The sequence below is a fragment of the Anser cygnoides genome, chromosome 1 (assembly GCF_040182565.1).
Source record: "Anser cygnoides isolate HZ-2024a breed goose chromosome 1, Taihu_goose_T2T_genome, whole genome shotgun sequence".
NCBI classification, from domain to species: Eukaryota; Metazoa; Chordata; class Aves; order Anseriformes; family Anatidae; genus Anser; species Anser cygnoides.
The window spans coordinates 196,740,323-196,766,219 of record NC_089873.1 but is presented as its reverse complement, the minus strand read 5'-3'; the positions used below and the strand labels follow the sequence as shown (position 1 = coordinate 196,766,219).

Here is a 25,897-nt window from a genome sequence, read left to right as displayed (position 1 = left end):
AATATGTTTAACATGTTTGTTTAGCACTTGATGAAACCCAATGGAAATCTGTTTTTCTATGTCTGAAATAGGACAGTGGTTTGTTCTCTAACAGTGTAAAGAAGCATCTAAATCATTGCTCTAAAACACACATACAGCCATAATCTCACACCCAGAGCTTTATCCTTTCCATTTTACAAAGAATCATGGCCCTGCTTTAGTCATAAGAAATCAAGCATCAAGTTGAAGCTTCCTGCACTGTCACCTGAGCACCAGAAACACCCAATGGTCCACTTACCAGGGATACCTCGTGAAGGACTGAAGAACTGTCTTACAGAGATGCATAGCTCTTTCCATTGATGGTGGATGAAGTTTACAGAAGTTTTCCCTAGGCTAGATGCTTAACTAAAATCTCCAGAGCTGGGTGTATCCCAGTCTGACCAGGAAAGAGATCTAGCACTTGTTACAAAGGAACCTTGAAGCACAACAGCGAGGTAGGGCTGGGTGGTGGATGTCCCAGGGTGGTCACTGGAAATGACCACCATGGGAATGGACCAGCCATATGGGAACATCTGCATCTTGGACTTCTTAGAATCAGAGATGGCTCAGGAACAGTTCCATAATTGTGTAAGGAAAGCCATGGAGCAGGGTGGGTACAACAGCCACCCAGTAAAAAAGGTGTGCATAGTCCTCAAAACCAACCCTTACCTCTTGAGCAGGTTCCATCATTTCCTGCTTATCCAAAACAGCTTTACTGTGTTTCCTCTCTGCTATCTGTTTCTTCTCCCAACTTTAAATGTGAAAAAATATGTGAAAAAAAACAAAATGTGAAAAAATATGTGAAAAAAAACAAAATGTGAACAACAAACTGATTGACCCAATTGTGTTGTAGGTAATGGAACTAAATGATACTAATATAATCCTGCAGCTTCCTCTGTTCCTAAATAACCTTAATTCATATGATATCAGTGAGGCTGCTCACTTACAGTATGAGTTATTCAAATGAATAAAGGTCACTTACTTGACCCCAAGTGCAAAAGAAGAGGCCTATTTAATAGGGACAACTATTTTAGCCAACTCAGGCTGTGAGAGCCCTGTGATCAGGTTATTAGAGGACTGGAAAATGCCTTGCACCTCTTTCTTATATCTGAGTATACACATATTAAGCTATACATATTTAAACAAGAAAAACTAAAGACACTCTGTTTGTTCCAACTAATAACTGAGATGTGAAGACTCTCTCACTTCATGAACATAATGAAAAATAAACAAGAGTCATAACATATATATTTCTGAGAACAAACCATGGTTGTTCATAGAGCTTTCAAATGGTCTGGCAGTCCCTTCTGCCTACAGTCAGGCTGTAATTGCTGCCTCTCAGCTGGAGTGAACCTCCAGTCTGGTGCCTGACCTTGTGGTCACCCCTACTTTCATCTTGCATACGGGCTTAGCAGACAAGAAGGCTTTTTAAAATCTGTGCCTAACGCATTTTGGCAAAGTACCACAACTTGATACTCTTTTCCTTTTGACAGGCTGCTTGTAACTCTGGCCACTTCCATAGCTTCAGTCGATGCAGCGATCTAGTATCATCCAGGGACTGAAACATGCAAGGGGTATGCTCCTTAAAAAAATTAAAAATAAGCCTTCTGCAGGCCAAAGGAAATTCACCCCCTGCCCTTCAGCTGAGGTGTCCTTATTCTTGGTCTCACTGGGCTTCAGTCTGGAGGCAGAGCTTGGCTCCATGTGTCAGAGGAGAAGCTGCCAGACCCCAACGAGGTTTGGGTCTGGCACAGGCTCCAGCACAGACCTCAGCAACAGGCATGATGTCTCAGACATTGACAGAGGTGGAAAGGCTAGAGCTTTCACAGCAAATGAGAGGAGGAAGACAGAAGTTTTGCAGCTGAACAGATTTGAGACATGTTTTGGCCACTGATTCCTCGTAGGCTTGGAAACAGAAAGATGATCAGTATGGTCTCTCAACAAGAAAAGCCACAAGAAAATCAACATAATGATAGAGAGGAATGTAAGTTCTTGCAAAGAGCCATGATTTTTAAGTAACAAAATCCAGCAAAAGAAGGTGAAGCTGCCACTTTTTTGGTTGCTGAAGCTTTCTTGTCAGAAAGACTGCACTGGATAATTTGTGTCATGTAACGACACTGACCCAAAATTTTAACTGAGGGGAATGGACCACTCCTGCCCTCTCCTCTCAGTTTGAATTTAAGGTAGGTACCAGTTCAAAACCACACAGAGAACTTTCTTTATTGTCCCCACCAAAGAAGCAGGAAATAAAAAATAAAGAAAAAAAAGATGTTAGATTACCCTAGGTAGTGTTCATTCAAGTATTGTGATCTAAACCAGAGTTACCTTGTCTACACATGCCACCTCAAGTTTTCTTCTGTAACCAGCAAAGACAGGCTCCCCTGGAAAGGAGTTCATTCTCTGTGCATCTTAGAATGGGATGCATTTATGCATAGGTGGACCAAGTTGGATAATGTAAATTCCCTTGTAAGTGTGTCATTTTTCATGCAGCTTCTTCCCTAAACAACTTCAAGACAACCGCAAGGACCAAAACAGCTAGTGAAACGAAGCTAAACTAAAAAATGGTCTGCGTCAGTTTAGGGCAACTTGTGGCTTCAGCTGAGCTCATGGATTCCTCTATCAGCCCAACAGTGAATGCAAGCTTGCACACTCAATTTTATGGTGGGATCTGCAGTGGCAATATGATAAAGCTACTGAATTCTTGGCCCGTGCCAGTTTTGTGCCAGGGAATTGCTCTCCCTGCCCCACTAGAGCTTGTTTATGGCACTTCTATACTGACAGGAGAGCATACACAGCCTGTGTCAGGGATGAGAATCAGCTGCTGTAACTTGCTGTGCTCAAATGCTGTAAGGCAGCTGGCTTCAGCTCTTTTGAATGAAGCAAAGTGATGAGATGAGAGCCAGAGGGGAAATGCAGTACTTTAGGAGCTCCTTATAGCCCCTCTCCTCTGCTCCCTTGATCCTCATTAAACACTTGCTCAGTCCATCAAACTTACTCAACTATTGTTTTCCCAGCTCAGCTGTTTTGCGGTGACTGTGACAACACATCCATTCCTGGCATCTGGGATCCTCAGCAACAAATTGCAGAAGAAAGAATGCAACACAGTACAAAAGGAAGTAAAAGAGGAAGAAATGGCAGAAGACTTGGTGAAATCCAGGCTATAGAACACAAGACAGAAACTCCCTCTTCCATGTTCATGAATGAAGGAGAAAGGATAGAAAACCACTTTGAAAGGGCATCTTGCTGCTGAGTGCTTTGTAGATTACACACACGAGGACTCTGAGAAGTAGTTTTGATGTGCTACAGGAAAAAGTGAACTAGGGATGCAACAGAATTCCTGAAACAGAAACATTTAAAAGACTCTCAAAGGTTGGTTGAAGTTGTTTGTGGATATTGCAAATTAAGTAGGAGACGGTATCATGGACATGCATGGGGCAGACAGCCCAGAACACCTCATTTCTATCTATTGCCCCCCTCAGACTCTTCCTAGGAAAGAGTACAGTGAAGACAAGACCTAAACGACAAAGCCTTTTCAAAAGCTTCATCTCTCTGTGGTTTAAGAACTATAATCCGATGGACCCCAACTCTCCAGGATGCCTCTTGGCCACCTGCAGGTGGGTGAGAATTGATTAAAAAAAAAAAAAAAAAAAGACCAAATAGAAATCATACATTATTTGTTCAAATTAGGCTATTGAACTTGTATGCGTCTGTATATATATTTTTTTTAAATTACATTGAAAACAATGGTATCTATTAAAACAAAATATTAATACCATTTTACTTATAATGAGTAATTGAAACAGAACATGCTTGTCAAAGTTTTAAAACAAGTCAAATAACTAAAGTGGTTTATTAGTAACAAGTTAAATGGAAGACAGTGGTTAAGCACCTGCAATAAAGAGTGCGAAAAAAGATTCTGACAGCACTAGTCTCTTCTGCAAATACAGAGATAATGTATCTTTCTTGACAGTTTATTTAAATATTTTTGGTTCACTGAATAATTCATTCCAAGCTGAAACCAACTACGAGTTGAGAAAAAAAACAAACCAAAAACTTCAGACAGCTTGCTTTCTAATTTCATTTTGTGAATAAAAACACAGGGTGAGAGGATGAGCACTGTAGTTCTAAAGCCTTGAAGACAGTTATCAGAAATAAACAGATCAAGTCATTAATTACTGACAAAGTTCTTTTGTTTAATTAATCACTTTGTTTTAAATGATGAAGCTTGCAGAAAAAATATCTGAAGGCAAAATATATTTCACATATATAAGGGAGTTCTGACTTTAACAAAATTTTAAGAATGTTGCTTTTGAACATTTTTCAGTTAATCTGATATTTTGTCCCCATGCAAGTTAGGACTTGAATGAATGGGAAATAATTATTAACCAGGGAGAGTTGTATTATTCTTGTTTGTTTATTTTATTTTATGAAAATGCATAGATCCAGAATCTGAGCAAACATGGAGTTTCTGGATCACCCAAGAGATGCTAACTGCAACACTGGACAGCTTGTGGTAGGGGAAGTCTTTTCTCACAGATCAAAGCTGCTGCTGTGGATGGTGCCCTGTAAGGAAGAGAGGGCAGCAGCAGTGCGACCCTGAAGCATCACTCCTCTGTCCTCGAGCAGAGAGACGTGGTGCAGAGACCACAGATCAAGCTGCATTTGACCTAAGGAGTCTGGAAAGAGTCAGAGGACACAGCACTGCACTGCACACACACAAGGAGCACATTTAGCAATTGTGAAGTGTGAGACAAAAGTCACCTGTTTAAATCTTGAGCTCAAGACATGAATGTAGTAATTCTGATGTCAAAGCCCTGTTCTGCTGACTTAAACTCTTAAAAAAGTCATTGGTTTTCTACGACCTGCATTTTAGCCAGGAGACTTTTTACCTTGACTTTCCAGTCTAAAGTGATGGGAACAATGTTTCCCTACCTCCCTTGCAGCCATTCAGGAAAAGTGAATGAGTTCAGGTTTGGACAGCCCTTTTGACTACAGAAAATGTCATGTACTTAAATGAAATTGACTGAAAAGTTAGCATTAAAATCAACAGAAAAGAGGAGGCAGGAGGAGGCATTCAGGACTGCTTCAATGTTCTCTTAGAAGCAGAATCAAGTCTGTGGATGATTGCTATGACTAAGAAAAAATAAACCCACCTAGGTAAAAAAGAAAATGAGCAAAGTCACTGTGAAGGATTCCTCTTCTAGAGATCAGGCTACTGCTATATTTGCTTTCTGTTAAAACTCTTCAAGCAGTAAATTTAAAATATCAAGGTCCTTTATTGGTCTGAGAAGACAAATTCATGCTGCTTAATTTGTATCCAGAAGAAAGGAAAAAAAAAAAAAAGAAAAAGAAAAAATTTCACCTGACACTCAGTTATGCAGTCATTTTTTATTTCTGCTGTATTACTGCACAAGAGAGATAAAGTGCTATCACTGGGGAAGCTTTGAATGCGGCAATGTAGCTAGCAGCCTCCGGGGTGTATATCCTCAAATAGGGTCACATTTCACTCTCTACTCCAACGTTTCTTTGCACGTTGTGCTGGAAAGGAGGGACTGGCACGCTACCTCACTGGAGTACAGGGCCGGTACTATCTGCAGCAACTCATCGTCTGGAGACACTCAAAGCAATTTTCTTCAAAGATGCCACTTCATAAAAACTTCAAGACATACATGAAGTTTGGTCACGTTGAAAACTCTTCAGTCACAAGAAAAAAGAATACAGTTGTGACAGGCAGCGAGTCTACCCTACTTGACTGGTCTGCTCAAGAAAATCCCCACCCCTTCAGTACTGCAGGGAAAGCAACAGCAGCAAGAGATACTGCCACTGGTGGTGAGACACAAATGCTCAAGTAAAGCTCGTGTGCTTTAAAATGGAAATTATTCAGGGCCTTATCTGCTAAAAAACTTCAGTGCTTCACTGTTTCATGAAAAAAAAAAAAAGGCAAAAGGCTTTACTTCGCAGCATAAGACTACAGTGAGACTCTGCTTGTTCCTGACTGATGGCAGAGTGGAGGAGGCCAAGCATACCACTGCTCCCTGAGCACCCATCCACCACAGCTTCTAAGGTGGAGCGGCAACAGGTGTCCACCACACCCAGCCTCCGTGGCCATCTCTCCCTGTCTCCCTGCAGACAGTCACAACCCCGAAATTGGGCACCTCAGGGTGCCCAGTGTCCAGTGGTGCAGGGGACTGGGCAAGGCATTGCTCACCACTCTCGTGATCTCCTCAGTGGGGAAACAGGAGCTGCTGAAGCATCTTGGCTTCCCCAAGCAAGGCAGGAATCAGCTGTCCTGCTTATCTTGTCTGCTTCTTCCAGGGTGGCCCTGTGTATCTTAAGCACAAAGAGTTTTGCAGACACAAACAACATTCCAGGGCCTGTACCGCTGGTGTTCGTGGGTGTGGAGCCGTCCCTGCTGAATGCCTCAGTGGCTCCTCCTGACTGGGAGCTTGACAAAATCATGTCTCCCGAGGCCAAGCTCCATCCTGGGATAAGATCATGTATTATTTTCAGTAAGGATCATCATCTTAAGGCAGGATTTAATCTGTGGGGCGGGGAAAAAGTCACTGAGAGAGATGCAATGAGATACCACTGTGGAAAGTTAGTGAAGCAGGATATAAACACTAGAAAGTAAGCCAGGCGGTAACAGCAGCCCTCCAGAACAGGTGTCCTATGTTCAAGATTTATAGAAAAGTTAGGAGTTCAAGAGGAATTACTCTAAAACGCCATAGGATTTATTAGACAGTGCTAAACTTTCTATTAGCATTTTGACCTATCACATATAAAATACAACAGGTATGCAGCTTCTTAGTGTAGAATATGTTCCAAGTATGGCATGTTTTATTTTATTTTTTTTCCTTCTTATTTTCTAGTAAAAGTGGAAGGACTTTTTTTATGCCAGATAGAATTTATTTGAGATTCTTATCTGCTAGTCGTAGTCCAAAGAGATTTGAAAGGTCTCAAGATGACATTTTTCCCTCCACTATTAGGTCCTTTCAAAAGGTGACACACAGAATGGCTGGCTAGCTGCCTGGCATGGTGAAGAGATGAAGCACCTGTCACCTCCCCTCCTATTTCTGTAAGGAGAAGGGAAAAGGGAACTCTTTTATTGAAAAAAAAAAATAAACAACATTAGCTGAGCTGCACAGACCTTCTATTGTGTATGGCTACTGTGGGAAGGTATGGGGGAAGGCCCCCCAGCAAACAATCAAGAGGGATCAGGAAAAATGTGACCCTCGAACAAAAGGGAAATCTGCCTAGAGAATGAATAAGAAGTAAGGAAAAGACCTCAGAACAACCCAGAGCAATGTTGGGAGGACTGGGGAAAAACTGTCCTGCATAGACAATGCTGCTGCACTTGCAGGTTCCCTTCCCTGCTCCAAGGATCCATCACCACACAAGGATCACGCTGTGGAGTGCACCGAAGTCACAGCTGGGCTTAACCAAAGGACTCGGCCTCCTCCCCGAGCCTTTCTCTCACAGATGCTAAAGGAAAGCAACCGGTCTAGCATTAAAACACAAAACCAGATACACACACAAAGTAATCTGGTATTAAAAAGAAACAATAGAAGCCATTCAGATCTCAACGGATATTAATCCTCGCCTTGTGTACTATTGCTATCCACCATAAAAAATACAATTGGTTTTGTATTAAAGATTGTTTATATGTGACTTTAATTTTCTCTTTTTTAATTAGCAGGAGTAAGAATGTTTAAGGCATTTAATTAAAACTAACTGAAATAACTGCCTCATGCTTTTAGGATTAAATGCTTTTCCATTCCTAGGCTGAAAAGGGTACAGTGTGTTTATAACACGGAGGTAGTGGGGAAGGTCAGACACTTCAGTGAGTACAGTCTCTTTCCAGAAAGTCAGGAAAAGTGCCACTCATAGCTTTTTCTGCCGAAGGAAAGCAGGCCAAGAAATGGTTGGGTTGACATTAAAATCAGAAGGATTGTATTACTTTACTTTCCTATAGCCAGGAAGTCTCCAGTATTGAGGCCAGTCGCTCCAGTTGTGTGCTGCTTGGCTCACGAGACATAAGGATGGTAACCACATGCATGTGCACAGCCAAACACCCGAGCCTCGCTCTCTGCTGTCCTCTGCACAGGGACAAGAATAGAAGTCCTGTTCCAGTGCAGAAAATAAGATACTGTGCAATACCAGAGGCATGCTTAAAGAGAGCAAAATGAAATAGTTTTTATACAGCATGTAATTACCTTGTAGAGCACACGATTATAGGATATGGAATGGGCTAAAAGTTCAAATGACTTCAAAAAAGTAGTAGATATTTGCAGAGGATGGATTCATCACAAGTTATAAAATATGTTTTGGATGCAAACTATGGCTCAGCAAGTCTCTATAGTATTGATTACTGAAAGTTGGAAGAGTGTAGCAGAGAAAATGTCTCTAGATTTGCTCTGATTTTTATATCCTTTGGTCCGACCCTTGTGTTACTGCAATCTGTGCACAACTGAAAATAACTTGTGTGTATGCAGGAGACTGCATGTGAAAGCCAGGAACTACTTGGATCAAGCACTGACTCCCTTTATGATCCTGGACAAGGCATTTGACCTCAGTTCTCTTTCTGCAGTCACCACCTTGCAAGCACTGTGAGATAACTAATTAGCTAATGTTATATATGTTGCTATGTATGTTTTAAACAAGGAATACACTGGATATAACCAATTGGTCTCCCTTAACAAACCCAGAAGAAAATTGTTTCTTCCAAACCCTATTTCTTTAGGAATCTGTGCAAAGATGTAGCTGTTACAACCTCTATCATAGCAACCTGACTTTTTTTTTTTTTAAAGTATCTCTATTAATATAACATATTAAAGCAGTACAGCCTTGAGGGCGAGATGGAATAACAGATGATATAGCCAATTCTACTCAGCTTTTACATTGTACAAGCTTCAAAGACATGATATTAAGTTTACATGGATAAAAGCCAGGTGTCACAAACTCTCAGAGATGAGATATTACATATGCAGTATCTACCAGATGGATCTCATCTCTGAGGCTGAAGGACATGACCATGATTATACTACAGTCTGCAGCAATGGCAGCTCATGGAAACCATTGCATTTTTTTGAAAACAGCTACTCTGCTGTAATAGTACAGGTGCAGCAGTGTAAAGCTTAGGATGCACTAGCTACCAAAGTTGTTTGGGCAAACTACCCTGCCTGTCCTGAGCTTTATGCTCCTGCAAGTGGCATGATGATCAAGCTAGTCCAAAATTACATTAGGTATAGGTGAATGAAGTCCTTGCATCAAGGAAAATTGGACTCTCTAGATGGGGTAAGTCACCTGAAGCTATGTATGTCTGAATTGGGGTTTTCTTTACAGTCACAAGGGCTGGAATGACCAAGCACTATTCCACACTGACCCAAAGCTGATGCTGTGTGTGTAAGAATCAATGTACAGCTCGGGACACTAGATTTTCTGTGCGTCAGATGTGAACTACATTTGCACCTCTATCCTTCATTCAGCTAGTCTGCTGTTTTAATTGAATCAAGTAATAAAACTATCACTAGGCTATGTAAAAAGCCTTAATGTGGCTGCCAACAGGGCAAATTAAGACACAAAAGGACCAGTAGTTTATCACATGCTTTATTGCTGAGAAAAATAGTGCGCTCCAGCTATTATCACTATTATGCTACAAGTTATAACAGGAAATCGATAAGGATAAGACAGAGAAACGTTCACATTCATCCCTGAGGCACTGAAACTCTCCCCTCTTTTATGCAAAGGGAAAAAAAAGAGAATTGAATGGCTGCAGTGTCACTGAATGATGTCAAAAGGCAGCTACATTACTCACAGGACAAGTGATGCTGCAGAAGCCATTTAGTGAACCTGAATATTTTAAACCAAACCTGCCTTCAGTGAATTTCCTAATACAAAAATATTAGACTTCAGGGAAATACAGTGTAGGGGCAAATTCTCCATCTAGCAGGAAAACTCTCAGCCATGCTGACTGTAGCTGGCATCTCAATCTGCCAACAGATAGGTCTATCTTACACCTGCCATGCAACCACATGCAAAGGAGCTCCACTATGCACACCCAGTACTGCCTTGCTATAGTGTGGAATGGGACCCAAGCTGTAGCAGGGGTTGTTTCTCCCTCCCCAGCTCATTGCCTCCGAACCTCAGGGACCTTCTGTTGAATGCTGCCACTTGCTATTGTCATCACTATCTGGAAAGTGGTAATAGTCCAGCGGCTAAAACAGACATGTCTAAATGGAAGGCCACATGGAAGGAGGACAAAAACATAACAGCGTGATGCTGTTATGTGAGAAAAAGTTCCAGTTGCTGAAGATGCAGAGCTGAAGTTATTCTTAATTTTCATCACAGGCTCTCAAGAAGCATTTCAGTTTATTTGCTTAGTTATTACTACATTGTTTTCTGGTTTATCAATGAAAAGGGTCATGAATATATTTACTATTATTTATAATTTAGTCCAATCTATTTATACTGCATAAGAATACAGAAAATAGAACTTGTTCTTTTTTTTTTTTTTTTTTTTTTCCCAAGACATCCATAGAATTTATAAGATCTGCTTTTGTATAAATTTGTAACAAAAAAAAAAAAAAAAGAGAGAGGGTGATGTTGAATCATAAAGTCATAGAACATGCTGAGTTGGAAGGAACCCACAAGGACTATTGAGTTCAACTCCTGGCTCCACACAGGACCACACAAAAATCAGACTGTATGTCTGAGAGTGTTGTCCAAATGCTTGTTGAACTCCAGCAGGCTCAGTGTTGTGACCACTTCGCTGGGGAGCCTGTCCCAGTGCCCGACCACCCTTTCAGTGAAGAACCTTTCCCTAACCCCCAGCCTGACCCTCCCCTGTCCCAGCTCCATGCCGTTCCCTCGGGTCCTGTCGCTGTCCCCAGAGAGCAGAGCTCAGCGCCTGCCCCTCCGCTCCCCTCGTGAGGGAGCTGCAGGCCGCCATGAGGCCTCCCCTCAGCCTGCTCTGCTCTGGGCTTAACAAACCAAGGGACCTCAGCCACTCCTCATACATACATCTTCCCCTCTAGACTCTTCATCATCTTTGTAGCCCTCCACTGGACACTCTCTCACAGTTTTAAGTCCTTTTATTGCAGTGCCCAAAACTGCACACAGTACTTGAGGTGAGGCCCCACCAGCGCAGAGCAGAGTGGGACAATCCCTTCCCTTGTCCAGCTAGCAGCGCTGTGCCTGATGCACCCCAGGTTGGCCCTTTTGGCTGCCAGGGCACATTGCTGACTCATGTTCAACTTGCTGTCAATAAACCCCCCCAGATCCCTTTCTGCGGGCAGCTTTCTAGCCTCTCATCCCCCCAGTCTGTACATATGTCCAGGGTTACCCCTTCCCAGGTGCAGAATCTGGGTCTTGCTCTTGTTGATCTCATGCAGTTGGTGACCATACAGCCCTCTGATTAGTTGACATTTGGTTTATCCATTGCTTCACTCCTATCTTGTATTTCAGTACCTACATGACAACATTAAAACGCAAGAGAACGAGCCAGCAAACATATCTCAGCTGATGCATCTGATTAATGAAATGACATTAATGGATTATTGAAAAGTGGTTATGGCATTTTGTGTCCTCCCCATTACTCATTCAGCTTACTGCTTTTGTTTTTATAAGTAGGAAGGCATAAAAAATTACACCAGACTTCTTCAGACTCTCTCAAAATAGTTCTAAAATCTTTTCTGTATTACATATGACATATGCAGAATGTTTAATATTAGGGTATAACACAAAGAAGGAATAATAGTAGTTGTTTGAGACAGATTCACTTTTGCTTTAACTTAGAATCACAGAATCACAGAATGGGCAGGGTTGGAAGGGACCTCTGAATTTCATCTAGTCCAACCCCCTGCCAACCCCCCTTGAGCATATTGTGCATGGTGGCATCCAGGAGGGTTTTGAATATCTCCAGAGAAGGAGGCTTCAGAACCTCTCTGGGCAACCTGTCCCAGTGCTCTGTCACCCTCACAGTAAAGAATTGCCCCCTCATATTGAGCCAGAACCTTCTGGGCTTCAGTTCATGCCTGTTGCCTCTCTTCCTGTCGCTTGGCACATCTGAAAGACCAGCTCCATCCTCTCGACACTCTCCCATCAGATGAGGTCTTCCCTCAGTCTTCTCTTTTCCAGTCTAAACAGGCCCAGCTCTTTTAGCCTGTCCTCATATGACAGGTGCTCCAGTCATCTAACCTTGGGTAAGAAGTGCAACTAATTCAGTGAGAAAAAAAATATTTTACAATCACCCTCTCATATTCTTGCCTACTGCCATACAAAATTTGTCATCTATTTCAGAAAGTTGCCAGATTGTTCAACCATAAGCTAAAACGTTTAAAGGAAAAGAAAAAAAGTGAGGTCACTCATGAGCACACCTACGTGAGTTCCTTCATTCCCTTTCCAATCTGTGCTACCACCACATTAACCCACTTTTTCTTTTTACTTTTACACATTGTTTTCTCTGACCTGTGCTGTGCACTGGTAAGGCACTGGACTCACTTCTGCTAAATTACAAGGAAAGGCAAATTTGCTTTTTGGGAAGAGGTGAGTTCTCAGTAAATATTTTGGATTCCCATTTCTTTTTCATTTCTCACGCATCCTCTACTCTCTGTCCTTTCACAGACTTTTATGTCATTTATTAGCATATAAACTTCTCTCTAGCAACAAGACACAAAGAAAGAAATTGGCATCTCAGCTTTGGCTTCCAATCAAAAAATTGGCTTTCAGCTTTTCCATGCTCTCCTCCATCTCAGTCATTTTTGCACACAGTTGTGCAACTTTTACCACATGCTACAAGCTCTTCAGAGGAATGTATGATCTAGCATACCAATTTACAAGCAGACAGAAACAAAGCAGAAAAAGTAATGTAAACAAACTTCTTTTCCCCCAGGAGCAGGGGAAATAAAATATAGAAAGGAAGAAAGAAGACAGGCTATAGATCGAGGAAATCCCCTAACCAAAAATTACCCTGTTATACTATACAGTCTGATTTTGAGAGTGAGATCTAGGGTCAAATATGCTGCTTTCCCATACCATTGTACAGAGGACAGCCACTGGATGACTAAATATTACACAGGTGTGCAGCAGCAGGACACTCTGTTTACCATTTTACTGTGATGCTGACTCTTTTTCTGAAGAAAATGATCCCAGTGATGGTAAATCAGGACAAGTATTTATCATCAAGGTACACACAGACGGTTGGACCATCTGAAAACCGAGGAGAGCAGAGGGGATTAATAACACCTTTCCTTAAGATCATTCTTAGGTGGGGAAAGCCATCTCAGGATGAGCCAGTCATTGCTCATTGTCTATGGAGGGATGACCAGCTTTACAATCACAAAATGGGATGAATCTGAAGATGCCACCAACTCTGTTCCACTTCAGTGGGATGTTCTGCAGCGAGGGCAAAGAAGTAGCTGTAAGGCGGTTTCAGGGAATATCTGAGCATGCACCTTTGAACCCTCTGCAAGTCTGCGTTCCCCTGAAACTCCCCGTAAACAAGATGATATCACTTTCTATTTTTCATCCTTTCTGGCTCATGGTTTCATCAGCATTTTCCCTGTAATCACTAATTGACAACATATGTTAGCATTTTCTAGTATAATACTTAACATTGTACACAGAGACTTCTCTGCTGAAGTTTCCTTATGTCACTAGCATGTTAGGCAATGCTGGAAATATTCTCCCAGCAGAAAGCTTGCCACCTCCACAATCTACTCTTTTTTTTTTTTTTTTTTAATAATACATAAATAACAGATTAAAATTCACTTTTTCCAGAATCTACAGGAGTCTTAAGCTTTCTGGAGTAATATTTTGATCTTTGATTTCTTTAAAACACCTAAAACATTAATACCCTAATACAATCTCCAGTTAAGTTCACAATGAGCTTTTTTTTTTTTTTTTTTCCAGAACAACATCCTATACTCTACCACAACCCCAAGCTTCTGTTAATTAAGAGTTAACAGCTCACAAAGTGGTTCAACATGGGCTAAACATGACTCAGGAAGCCACACCAAATCTGAAGGATGACCACACTGGAGAGAAAGATGTATGCAGATACACCCCAAACCAAACTTGCAGAGCTCTCTGCATGGTAGGACAAAATATATATATTATATATATAATATATATAAAACAAACCAACCAAACAAACAACCAAAATAAACAAGCAAACAAACAAACCGAAAACACACCACATAAAATCACATCTTCCAGAGCCCGTGGCTTAAACATATCTGCTGCTGTCTTACAATTGTTTAGGGGTTTCTGGAGACTGACAGGCATGAGTTCCAAGTTCCACACTTCTCAAGTTTTATGCAAGATTGTCTTCAGCAGTAAGAAAGGCAGAGGCAAGCAGAAGTTGGAGGGAACACAACAGACCTCACCAGGTGGAAGGTGGGAGAAATAGGTCCCTCTTTACTAGCTGGAGAAGAGCTCATTCAGTATTATCAGACCCAGCAGAGTGAGAGGGGAGAAACTTTGCATGTAACGACAACATTCACTTGGAGGGTCCAAGATATAAAGCAAAGTATGCACTTCTGGCAAAGCAGCTGTGTTATGATCATGCTTCTCACTGGTAGATCATAAACTGCTCTGAGTCTGGAAATCATCCTAGGATATACTGCACATTCTGCATTTGATTTCATGTTACATCATGTTTTAAAGTTTACTAATTTAGTGCAAAGTTATCTTGAAAAACCTGAGTTCCGGTCAGTCACATAGGTGACAAAACTGTATAAAACCAACATAAAGAAGTTTGTCTTATTGCCTTAAAAAGCTGGGAGTTGTCTTTCGCACAAGAGCAAATTCACATATTTCTTAGCCAGTACTCATCTTCTGTTCTCACTGCCATTACCACAAATATTTATATTTATGGCACAACAAGCTGTTACAGTTCAAAGGCAAGTCTAGACAAATTCAGACTGAAAATATGAAATCAAATTAAACTCTGAAGCAGTGGAATAACTTAACAGTGGATTCTAGCAATTTAAAGTCTTAAAATAGCGTTCTTAAGTAATGAAAAAAAATAAACTTAGAAATATCTCACTGCAGTGAAGTACTCATTTGGTGAAATACTATAGTCTGTTTAATGGAGGATGCTAAACTAGTAGTTTCTTCTGCTCTAAAACTTGCTTTCGTGTTCTGTAGGAACTCCTCTTGCAGAATAACTACCCTGGGATAAATAAACCTGTGTTTATAACAATACGGTAAGTCCACCACAATATCATTATTTGAACTGCCAGTGTAAACATTACCAGCCTAATCCATCAGGCCAGTCCTTTCTAGCATCCTAGTTCTACTGAAATCACTCAAGTTACAGCAGCTTGAAGCAAGAGCAAGGTCCTGAAGACTCAAAAATGGACCCTTTGTTTTGAGTTAAGAGTGAAGCAAGTCTTTCAACTCAACATGCACACAATCATCAGCAGCCACAATGGAAATAATGATGTAGATGGAATGTAAATAGGCTTCAGTGTAAAAGGAAGAATCCTGAAAGTCTTTCCAAGATAAAAAAGTAGTTATGCTTTTTATTTTTAATTGCAGCCACACTCATTCTTAGATCATAATACACTTCTCAATAGAAAACAAGAACACGGTTTAATAATAACAAACACATTAAGTTATTCTGAAGAAATGCACATTTGAAGAAATGGTCACATTTCACTGTCCAGTGACATGAAATTTTTGCTGAGAGCCTTCTAAACTCTAGTTGCTAGCACACAGTAGTACACTCTGTGATCTTGCAAGTATGAAGATTTGGCAGTGTATCTTGGAAACAGGTTTTCACCTACAGGCAACTGGTTCATATATAACTTTTGGGATCAGCTCCTCAAGCTCACAAAAAATAAAAATCCATGTATTATGCTAAACTGAATGTAGCTCAATTCTTCTTTTAGGTAAGAAATCAACAAGTCAAACCAAGCAGTTTATTTAACGTTGCCATTTATCATATTCATATTGTGTAAATGTTTGCAAAAAGAAAAAAAAAAAAAAAGAAAACACCTCTTTCTGTGTCAGTAAGTAAACATGAGCTTAATACTATCGAAGTTGATGGGATGGAAGTATGTACTTAAGTGTTGCCTTGACTCAGGGCCTAAAATAAGGCTCATAAAAAGTTCAAAAATGGGTGCTGGAAGGAAGGACACAATGTGATGGAGAATTCTGCTAGCGTAAATGTTCTTGCCCACTTTCTTCCACTTAAGCTGACATAAAATCCAAGAGGTTCAAAGTTGTAGAGCTCATCTTTTCCAGCTCTGACATTTAACCACCTCAATGGGTTGTATATGCCTGATATTTAAGAATATTAACATCTCCTCTTTCTGCAAAAGACAACAAGGAACAGAGAGGTCTATTCCTTTATGCAAGCATGAAACTGTCTTTTAAACTGTTTGTACATATTTCCTTATTTTTAGTAAAACTTTCTTAATGTTTTCAAGCATATGAGACTTTTGCTTGGTGAACTATCACTTAGTAATTGCAATATGCTTGAAGGATCCACAGTAACATTAAATATACGAAGGGATCTTATATTGATTGAGTCAGCACATTTATGGGCAAATGGAATTTTAAAGCTGGTTCCTGTGTGAATGTGCCAAGGCTACATGTTTGCTAGTCAATTCCTACTACTGGATTTTTAGCCTTCTAGCTAATTGGAACCAACCTGAGACAGGAGAAGTTTTAAGATACTGTATTTCTACATGATAAGAAAAAACAGGAAGGCAGCCAGAAGAAGAGACTCTGTTAATGACACCACTCAAAAAAGGATGCAGAACTGGAACACCCTCATCAGGCATCAGAGAATCCATACTAGTTTTCACCATAAAGATTAAAAACATTACGAAACCAAGCCTTGTTGGTCCACTGCTCACAAAACAACTTAGTGTCACTCAGAAAAGCATTTTAATAGCTTAGAAATCCAAAACCTAATTTATTTGTCTTATTAGTTTTCAACCACTAACATTGCTGGCACAGCAGTATAATGCTAAACTGTAGACAAGAGTGCAAGTTCTGCATTGCAGAAGGGACTGGAAAACAAAGAAAATGACTAGGAACATCTTCCTATTAACAAGGGTCAGTTTGTCAATACGTAAGATGATCATTTCCTATAAATATACCAAGAAGTCAATTCCAAGGGGAGAAAACCACCCAAGCTAGAGGACAGAGTTTATCTGGGAGCAAACAGACATAAACTTGGCACAGCTAGACCATGGTCAGAATTATAACAAGGTTGCTAAGCAGCTTTAGTACCGCCAGTAGGACCAGAAGCAGTACAGAATATACTATTTTTAAGATGCAGCTCGCTTGACCTGTGTATGGGGACTTGGACTGAGGCAGCCCTTCCAAGTGCAGTGTGAAAGCTAAGAAAAGAACAGAGGTGACGTACCAGCACATATTCTACAGCAAATAAAATCTGTGAATTTTAGAAGAGGGTTTCGTATGAAAAGTTAAGAGCTGTGAATTATGCTAGGAATACTGCCTATCAGGAAGATGGCTACAGCTATGTTAACAGAGAAGGATTCTGGCCTCAGGAAAAATGCTGCTTTAGGAGAATACAGCATACAACAAAAAGGTGTGATAAGTGAAAGATCAACTGTGGGTAGCATGAGGCACTACCTACCCCAACTGAAGTCTAGAAAGGAGCCACACAGGGAAATGAAAGTCAGAAATGGATAGGTTTATGAATAAGGACAATTATTTAGCTGAAGAATGAACGAGGAGAGGGAAAGACAATCAAGCTGACAAGACTCCAGTCAAGTAGGCAACAAAACCCTTGGAAGTAGATGCCAGCTTAGAGAGAACATACAGTTGAGAAATGTTAAGAACACTGACTACAGTGATCTGCTCAAAGCATTAAACATCCATTTACATTTGCTGCTGTTCCTAAGCCACAGTTCTCAGCATTTTTCAAGATCAAGTTAAATAAGGAGGACAAGAAAGCCATCTAACAGTTGTGAACCTAATGAAGACATCAAGGGAAACGATACATAGATGCAAGAAGAGAAATGAGGACCTCAGTTTTTTTTTTTTTAATTATTATTATTATTATTACATGCTTTCAAGATGCAGACTAAATTTAAGAAACAAAGTGCTATCATTATCTTCAGTTCCTTTATTCTAAAGAAGCCTTCCCCACAGTGGACTGGTATTCAAACCAGAAGAAGATTGAGGCTGAGCCCCTTAGCTTAGATTGTATCAAAGTACTACTTTTCAGTGAATTGATAGATAATAATCAGAGCAGAGGACAAATGGCCACTGCTTGTCCAAATCATTATCTCCTACATATTCTACACATCTGCCTTTGCTTTGCTGTTTAATCTAAACTCAGTAAGAGCCAAGAAGGAATTCTTCTGACTGTTGGTTTATATGTCCTGGTAAGAACTGTTGGAACAGACCAAATCAGTCGTTCCAATCAGTCTGCTATTCTTTTTTGTGATAGTACTTGTGCCAAGCCACAGAGGATGGCTTAAAACAACAAAATGTATGAGATTTTTTTAATACTACATAACAAAAGAAAAATTATTTTTATTTTATTATTATTTTTATTTTTTTAAAATTCTACTTGTATTCATGGCCTTAGAAAAATGCAGCTGGTTTAATGATAGTTTCTATTCAATTTCATTCAGGGACAAGTTCTGCACATTGGAAACAATAGTAGCAAGGTCATTATCTTCTAGGGCATATGGTCAAATCCAGGAGTGTCTTAGCATTGCTCAAAGCTTATTAAACCATTTGTCTCAAAATAGATGTGATCAAACACCCTTCAGAAATATTCTGAATAAGACCTTCTATCATTGGAATTTGCACGAGTAAATATATTGTGCAAATAAATCCTTAAAACACCTTCACAGAAACACTGCTTTTCAGATAAATTGGGTTCAATCATCTATTCCCAGAGAGGGCCAAAGAAAATAAATCCATCTCAGCTTTTTTGTACAGTGTTATTTATATATCATCTCGCTTCTGCGTTTCTATTTGCTAGCTTTTTCATGTCTTTTTTTTTTTTTTTGGGGTACAGTTTGTATATTCAAATAAAAAATGTCTCACAGGTGTAAGACAAAGCAACAAGACAGTTTCTATTGGACATGTCTGTATTTCCTTACATTTGGATTTTTGGTATATCTGATCCTAAAGCTTTCCAAGCTAACTTTGATGAGACAACTGATTTATAATTATACAATTTAAACTATCATGTATCTGTGGGGACAAAAGTCCAACCTCGTAAATATGTTATTAACACCAATAGTTGGAATGAAAAAACATCAGGGGCTAAATAAGAATTGGCTGGCATCTTTCCTTGGAAAAGGATGAAATGGAGCATGACAATCCACAATGTTCTATTTTGTTATAAATATGCTACACATGAACCAAAAACAGCATTTGGATGTCCAAAAAATAAAAAGTTTGTGGTCACAACTGTTCTGGATTCAGAGCTGTTGCACAATATTGAACAAACCTTAGAGTCTCATGGTGTCCCTACAGAGATATAAATCTTAGTCTGATTTCCAAAATGTGATTTATCTCTCTCCTTCTCCCATACTGCCTGTAGTCTATGATAGGTGTTAATGTATGTTCTACCTTAAGATGGGGATTGCACATTAACTGCCTTTACTGGCAAAGTTTAGATATACACATCATATCTCCATTCTTGGTGGCACGTAATCTCTCTGGACTCCTCCTTTCATTGATTTCTCTTGACTACTACAATTTTCAAGAATACCCTTCTTCCTATGGCTCTTCCTTTCTTCCTGTGTGGGTTTAAATTCTGCTATCTGAAATACTTATAACTCTCTGAGAAATAAAAACATTACTGGATGGGGATTTCTGAAAGCTCTCAATTCTCTATTCCCATTGAAGTTGCTGGTAGCTTTACCATGCACTTTAGTGGGATGAGTGCTGAGACCAGATTTCATGTTGTAGTGCTTCCATAAATGGATGTCTAGGTCTACACAAAATCTATTTTTTTAATACTTAAACACTCAATAACATCACTGTTGTGAATTTGCTCTATGCCTATATTCCCGTTTGTGAGGTTTCCTAATAACTACTGAACCTGTTGGCTAAACTGAGGATAAAAGCCTCATAGGTATTACATTTCTGTTACTTTTCTGAGGACAGGCAGGAAAAAGAATAGAAGAGAGACTACATTAATGCCTCTCCAGGAAAATGGAAGCAGCAGGAGCTTTATCCTTACTGGTCAGTAGGCAAATCAGAGGGAGAAGGTTACTATATGCTTTTAGACTGTGAAAAGTTTCAAATACAGCTCACATTCCACAGCACAGCCTACCAATGAGGTACAAAGCCCAAAGAGATCAGGTTGCATTATTTCTGCTGTTCAGAGAATTACATTTTATTTGAACTCAATATATTAAATAAAGTTTAAGCCTTAACGCAATAAGATTTAGACATTTTATATCTGCACTTAGGTTTATTTTAAACAAGGAAATACATTTTAAAACAAATACTAAATATGTGTGGAATTACTCATTTTTTCCTTGCCTTTAGAGCTGTCAGTCAAGAAGGGGAAATGGTATCTCATAGCACATGAGTGGTAGAAAGCCCTCAAATGCCTCGCATTCCACAGTTCAAGGTGCTGGAACACATGTGGAAGTCAATGACCACATGTGCTACAGCTGCACATCCTCAGAAGTGTCTTTTGTCTTTCTGACCTTACATCGCCACCTCCACCATGAGGGCTTTACCTGTGTTATGACTTCTCTCCATGCCTTTACCTAAACTGCTACATAACCTCTCATTTTCTATGTCCCCTGGGAAATGATGAACAAAGACTATAGTGAACAGGGTTTTTATTTGGGTGCTTAACAAGTCTCTCTTCTTTTTGCATTAAGCCAAGAACAACTGCTGCCCAGAGATTGTGTTTTTGAAAGTTTTTTAAGCATCTGAAAAAAAACACAACAAGAGGGCCTGGTTGTGCCCACCTCCTCCTCTGCATGCTTTTAGTACCTCATTCTGTGAAGAAACCCTGAGCTGTTAGCACCTGGGTTGTTGCAGGTCCGGGGAAGAAATCAGCAGGCACAGGTCTCTGAGGCAGTATTTTGTTCCCAGTGGGTTTGGTCAGGATGAGGGAAGGAGGGAAGAGAGGGAAAGGGGGAAGAGGCTTCAGTTAAGCAGCATGAAATAAAAACAACCATAAAGATTTAGAAAGTAAAGGGCTCAAAAAAGTGTAGATTCATGTTTGCATTTGTGCGTTCATACAGCTAGACCATAATGAAAGTTATGTTAATAGGGATGCAACTGGAAGATTAATGATGATCTTGACAGTTTGGGAGTCAGCATTCATCCCCGCCCCCCCCCCCCCCCCCCCGCACATTGCCCCCAGTACTTACAACTCTGCAGCAACCTCTGGCTTGACTTTCACAGCTGTACCTTCAACCAGGCATCACTGAGAACTCTTTCCTTGCAAGCGGTGATTTCACCTCCTGCCAGAAACCCCTGACAAATTCATCCTCCATGAGTCAGAGCCTAATGCCATTACGAGGTCTAACCCAGCTGGCAGTGGCGATAAATACTAATCTCAGTGGGCCTCTGTACACATAAAAAATTGCTAACATGAGATCTTGTGCAAATATGTATTTTCTAAGTCTATTTAATAAATGCCTGTGATCTTGAAAAAAGGGAAGGAAAATCTAATCTTAAACCTGCTCTTATTCCAACAGCAGTGCCAGCCCTCCAGATTTTATCACAAAAGCAGTGGTAGTGAAGGTACTCCTTGAAGCTCACACTCCCAGAGTGATGTATTGATATCAATTGTTCATCAGAAATAACCAGTATAATGCTATTGTTCATCACTCTGAAGAAATCTTTAATCTTATCCTAAAGATGCAACAGTCTGAAGAGATCAAGAATATCTCACATTTCTTGGAGTGTGATAAAGACAGGCATATTTTCAGGTTCTTCTCCGAGCTTGCTATGACCTAGTTGCCTAGACTTGCTCTGTACTGTGTGATAAAAGAACGTGCATGCAGAAGGTAATTCATCCTGCCTGAAGATGGACATCTAAACCCAACGGGATGAATGGCTCTCTGCAGGAGCTTTTCTCACCCCCTCAATTACAAGGGAAGCTTAACAAGACGCCTAATTTTTCAGACAACCTAAGTTTGGTAAGGTTAACTTTTTTCTCTGTCAGTTATATTTCTGCCTCATTGAAGCACACAGTAAGGCAGAATGAATCTAAATGTAAATGTGTAAAAATCCCTTAAACACAAGGCCAACACACACATGCACACGCACACACACACACACACACATATTTTTGTAAAGGCCTGCAGCCAGAACCTGAGATAAACTGACTGCACTACATGTTTTCTGGTCTACTGTGGGGTTGGAAAAACGGACTGATTCACATCTCAGATTTCAGCTGGTATTTGAAGCTACTCGTAGGAGACCTAGCTTTGTATCTTTAATTTTAATCTGAGTTTTCCTTTTTACTTTTTTAGGCTTGCTTGTTTTAAAAGAACGTTTAAAGATACAGACATTAAGGAAATATGTCTGCAATTAAATTTAACTTAGCACAAGATCTGGTAATTATTTCAGCTCCCTAAGAAGATAAGCTATGTCTAATAATATTTAGAGCTACTTTGCCTCACCATATATTTGTTGCGCATTCTGAATTTTATGATTTTTAAGATGTCAGAGAACATATTTGTAATAACGAAAATGATTCTTTTGACTGTGATTTGCATCAAACTGCATTTGGATAGAAATCAGGATTCAATTAAAATGTGCAAATCCCAGCATTTTAAATAGCTCTTAGTTATATAAAATTACCTTGATTGTGTTGAAAGTGTCAGAAAAAGTACCGTAACATGTCTTGCATTCAAGTCTGATTTAGTAAATAAAAGAAATCTACTCTATTAACGAACTCCCACTACTCCTATTCACACAACAGTGGCTATATTTCTAAAATGATTCATGGGCATCAAAATAAAATGAATTGAAAATTGACATCTTTTTGAAAGCATCTGTGCAAGTAATGTCCCTATTTGTATTTTGAGTGTTTTTCTCTGAAATGCTGACTTCGTACACTTAAAAATCTTACAGTCAGTAATTCTTGGTTTTTATTTATGGACTGAAAGAGAAAATGAGCTTTTCTGTTGCTTTTTTTTTTGTTTTGTTTTGTTTTTAATCTCAAACATTTCATTTTGAGTGAACTTACCAAGACAAAAATAATAATAAATAATAATAATAATAATAAAATCATTCTATACTTGCCAGGAAAATTGAAACCAAGAATAACGAAAGCAAAATTTCTGTTCAGCAGCAATTTAAGCCTCAGATTTTTAAAAAATACTAACACCAGAATTCAATCCACTGTAAATATAGGAAATACAGGTAGTTAATGAAGTACATCCTACTGTGATATGGCTGCAAAACTTGAGCTAGCCCAAAAAGATAAACATAGTTTTTCAACCCCATACATAATTAAGGAAACAGCAGTATTTCAACTAGTAGAATTTTTAGTAATCCAATACCACATATTATAACTTTCAGTGTATTACAGTTTGCTCACTTCTTCAAATAAGCTGTCAAGATTTTAAATGCATTTCTTTCCCAAACTAGGAAGCAGGCATTTTTGATTAACAATGCTTTTTATCACATGATTTGAGCTCTACATTTAAAGAAAAACCCCCTCAAAAACTAATCATAAAGAGAAATTTGCAGATTTTATAAAATTTGTACAGAATAGTCTCCAGAGCATAGCAGCCCCACCAGCATTCATTTTCAGTGTAATAGATGTAAACAATACAAAAAGTAAATCGACCTTCACAATGCTATTAATTTTATCAAGATCATATGACATCAATTCTTCAAAACAACGCAGGTTTAAAAAGCTTTTCATTGAAATATAAAACATGATTATGGCTGAGAACAACACATTTATTACTGCAGTATAAAAGTTTTATGTCTAGACAGCTCCAAACTCTAGAAGCAGAGAAGTGTGACCTGCTTTTCTGTGTCTATCAGAACTATAAAAAAGTCTTCCACAGAGTTTGTACAGAAAGATGTAGGGCCTGTAAACAAACAAACAAACAAACAAAAGTAGCATTTGGGCACCAGAATTACTGCAGAATTAGGTATCCAGAGATAAGCATCTGCTTATTTCCCATGCATATTAAGAGTGGATAGTGGAACTAAATAAATATGTGATGATTTGCACTTATTTGAGAGAAATCCTAACTATAGAGACATAGGAACCTTGTCGTTGGCTGATGATGTCATTTAGTCCATAACAGCTTTATTTTTTCTTTTCAAAACAGAAGCCAATAGAAAAAAAAAATCTGAAATTATTCATCCAGGAAGAGCTCAAGGAATGAAACACAAATCTTACAGCATACAAGCTGTATATTATATTTAGAATGCTCTGTGGAAGCACAGAGTATTTACACTAGAACCAAGTAATTCTGCAAGGTATTTTAGTGCTTTTCTGTAGATAAACTAACTGCTACGCACACACACACATACAGACCAGGAAACACCATTCATTCTCTCTTAGAAAAACAGGACAGGGGAGAAGGTGACAAAATACAGTAAGATCCCAAAACTAAATCCTAGAAAGTCTGGGACACCAGAAATCTCTTTGAAGAAGCCCTAGGTCCTCCACTTAACACCCCTATCACTGGCAACATGGATGGTAGGCCAAACCACGCTTGTGGCAGAGAATTTCTCCAAGGGAGGACAACTGAGGCTGTCCGAGGTGTATTCATTATGTTTTAGTTTGGAGGTTGCCAGAATAATCCCAGGGAGAGGCAGTCACCACCAGAGGGTAATACATCTCATAGAAGAACAACTCATAATTTACATGCTTAAAATTAGATGGTATCAGCAGCTGCCTCAGTGGTGATTGAATGATCCTGATGGATTTTTAAGACACAATACTAGAAACTGTTTTCTCTCAAGATTCCTCAACCATATGTTTCTTTGCATACAGAATGGTCTCCAGCTACCAGAGTTAGAGAAAAGCAAACATAAAGACACCGCTTCTCATGTTTTCTCTAATATTCCTTTCTCCTCTGCCAACCACAAGGGAAAAAAAGCCATAATCGTTTTATACATGGTTTAACCAGTTCTGTTCCTTCTCTTCATTACTATATGTCAAATACGAATCCTTAGCAGATGAATCTAGAAATACCTGTTAATATTGGAAGCATGGACCTCCCTCAAACTACAATGCTATTAACAGCTTCATCACAGTTAGATTCCTCTCAGCAAAGATGTCTAAAAATTGTCAGATTACAGCAATGATTCAGTGTAATGCTCAAATCAGATGCTAATCAAGCTATCTGAATACCTGAACTTTTGCAACAGAAAAGCTGTAACATAGATTAGCATTTTATTTACTAGTCATTAGTGGAAGATGAACAGCAGCTGAAATCACACTATGTTAATAAAGTCACAATTACAATAAATTACGTTTGTACAAATTGAGCACAATAGTTAGAATTGCATTATTCTAGGTCTTGGAAGTAAGGTGATGACAAGTGATCATCTACACCCAGTGTCAGTCATCCGTGGGAGGTGCAAATGATACACATGGACATGAAATGACACAAATGATGTGCCTCACATGAGGCTCATGTGGGCTGACTCTCCCACACTATTCAGTGAGGAATACAGAGACCAAACGTACATCTGTTTCTTGTAACAAAGGCTGCAGTACTCCTTGGAGGAACTGCAGAAAGTCAAATGTGTTGATGTATTAGACTGTTTGCTGACACAGGGCTAAGCTGTGGTTCAGTTCTTCGGGCAGAGGGGAGGAGGAGGCGGGAGGAACGCCATCCAGCACAGTCTGGAACAAGGGGATACCCTTCCATGTCCGTCAGCAAGACATCGATGAGGTAGTACAATAATGGGTAGAGAGTACCCT

General features: G+C 39.5%; 1 protein-coding gene and 1 long non-coding RNA gene across 7 annotated transcripts in view; one reads left to right on the top strand and one right to left on the bottom strand.

The window, feature by feature from the left end:
- The window catches only part of PDGFD (platelet derived growth factor D), a 144,232-nt gene that overhangs the window by 105,175 nt on the left and 13,160 nt on the right, over window positions 1-25,897 (bottom strand). The gene's annotated exons all lie outside the window — the stretch shown is intronic.
- Window positions 2,599-7,103, top strand: LOC136789615 (uncharacterized). Its single transcript, XR_010828402.1, has 3 exons — window positions 2,599-3,387; window positions 3,498-3,632; window positions 4,459-7,103. It is a non-coding gene; the product is annotated as an uncharacterized lncRNA (long non-coding RNA).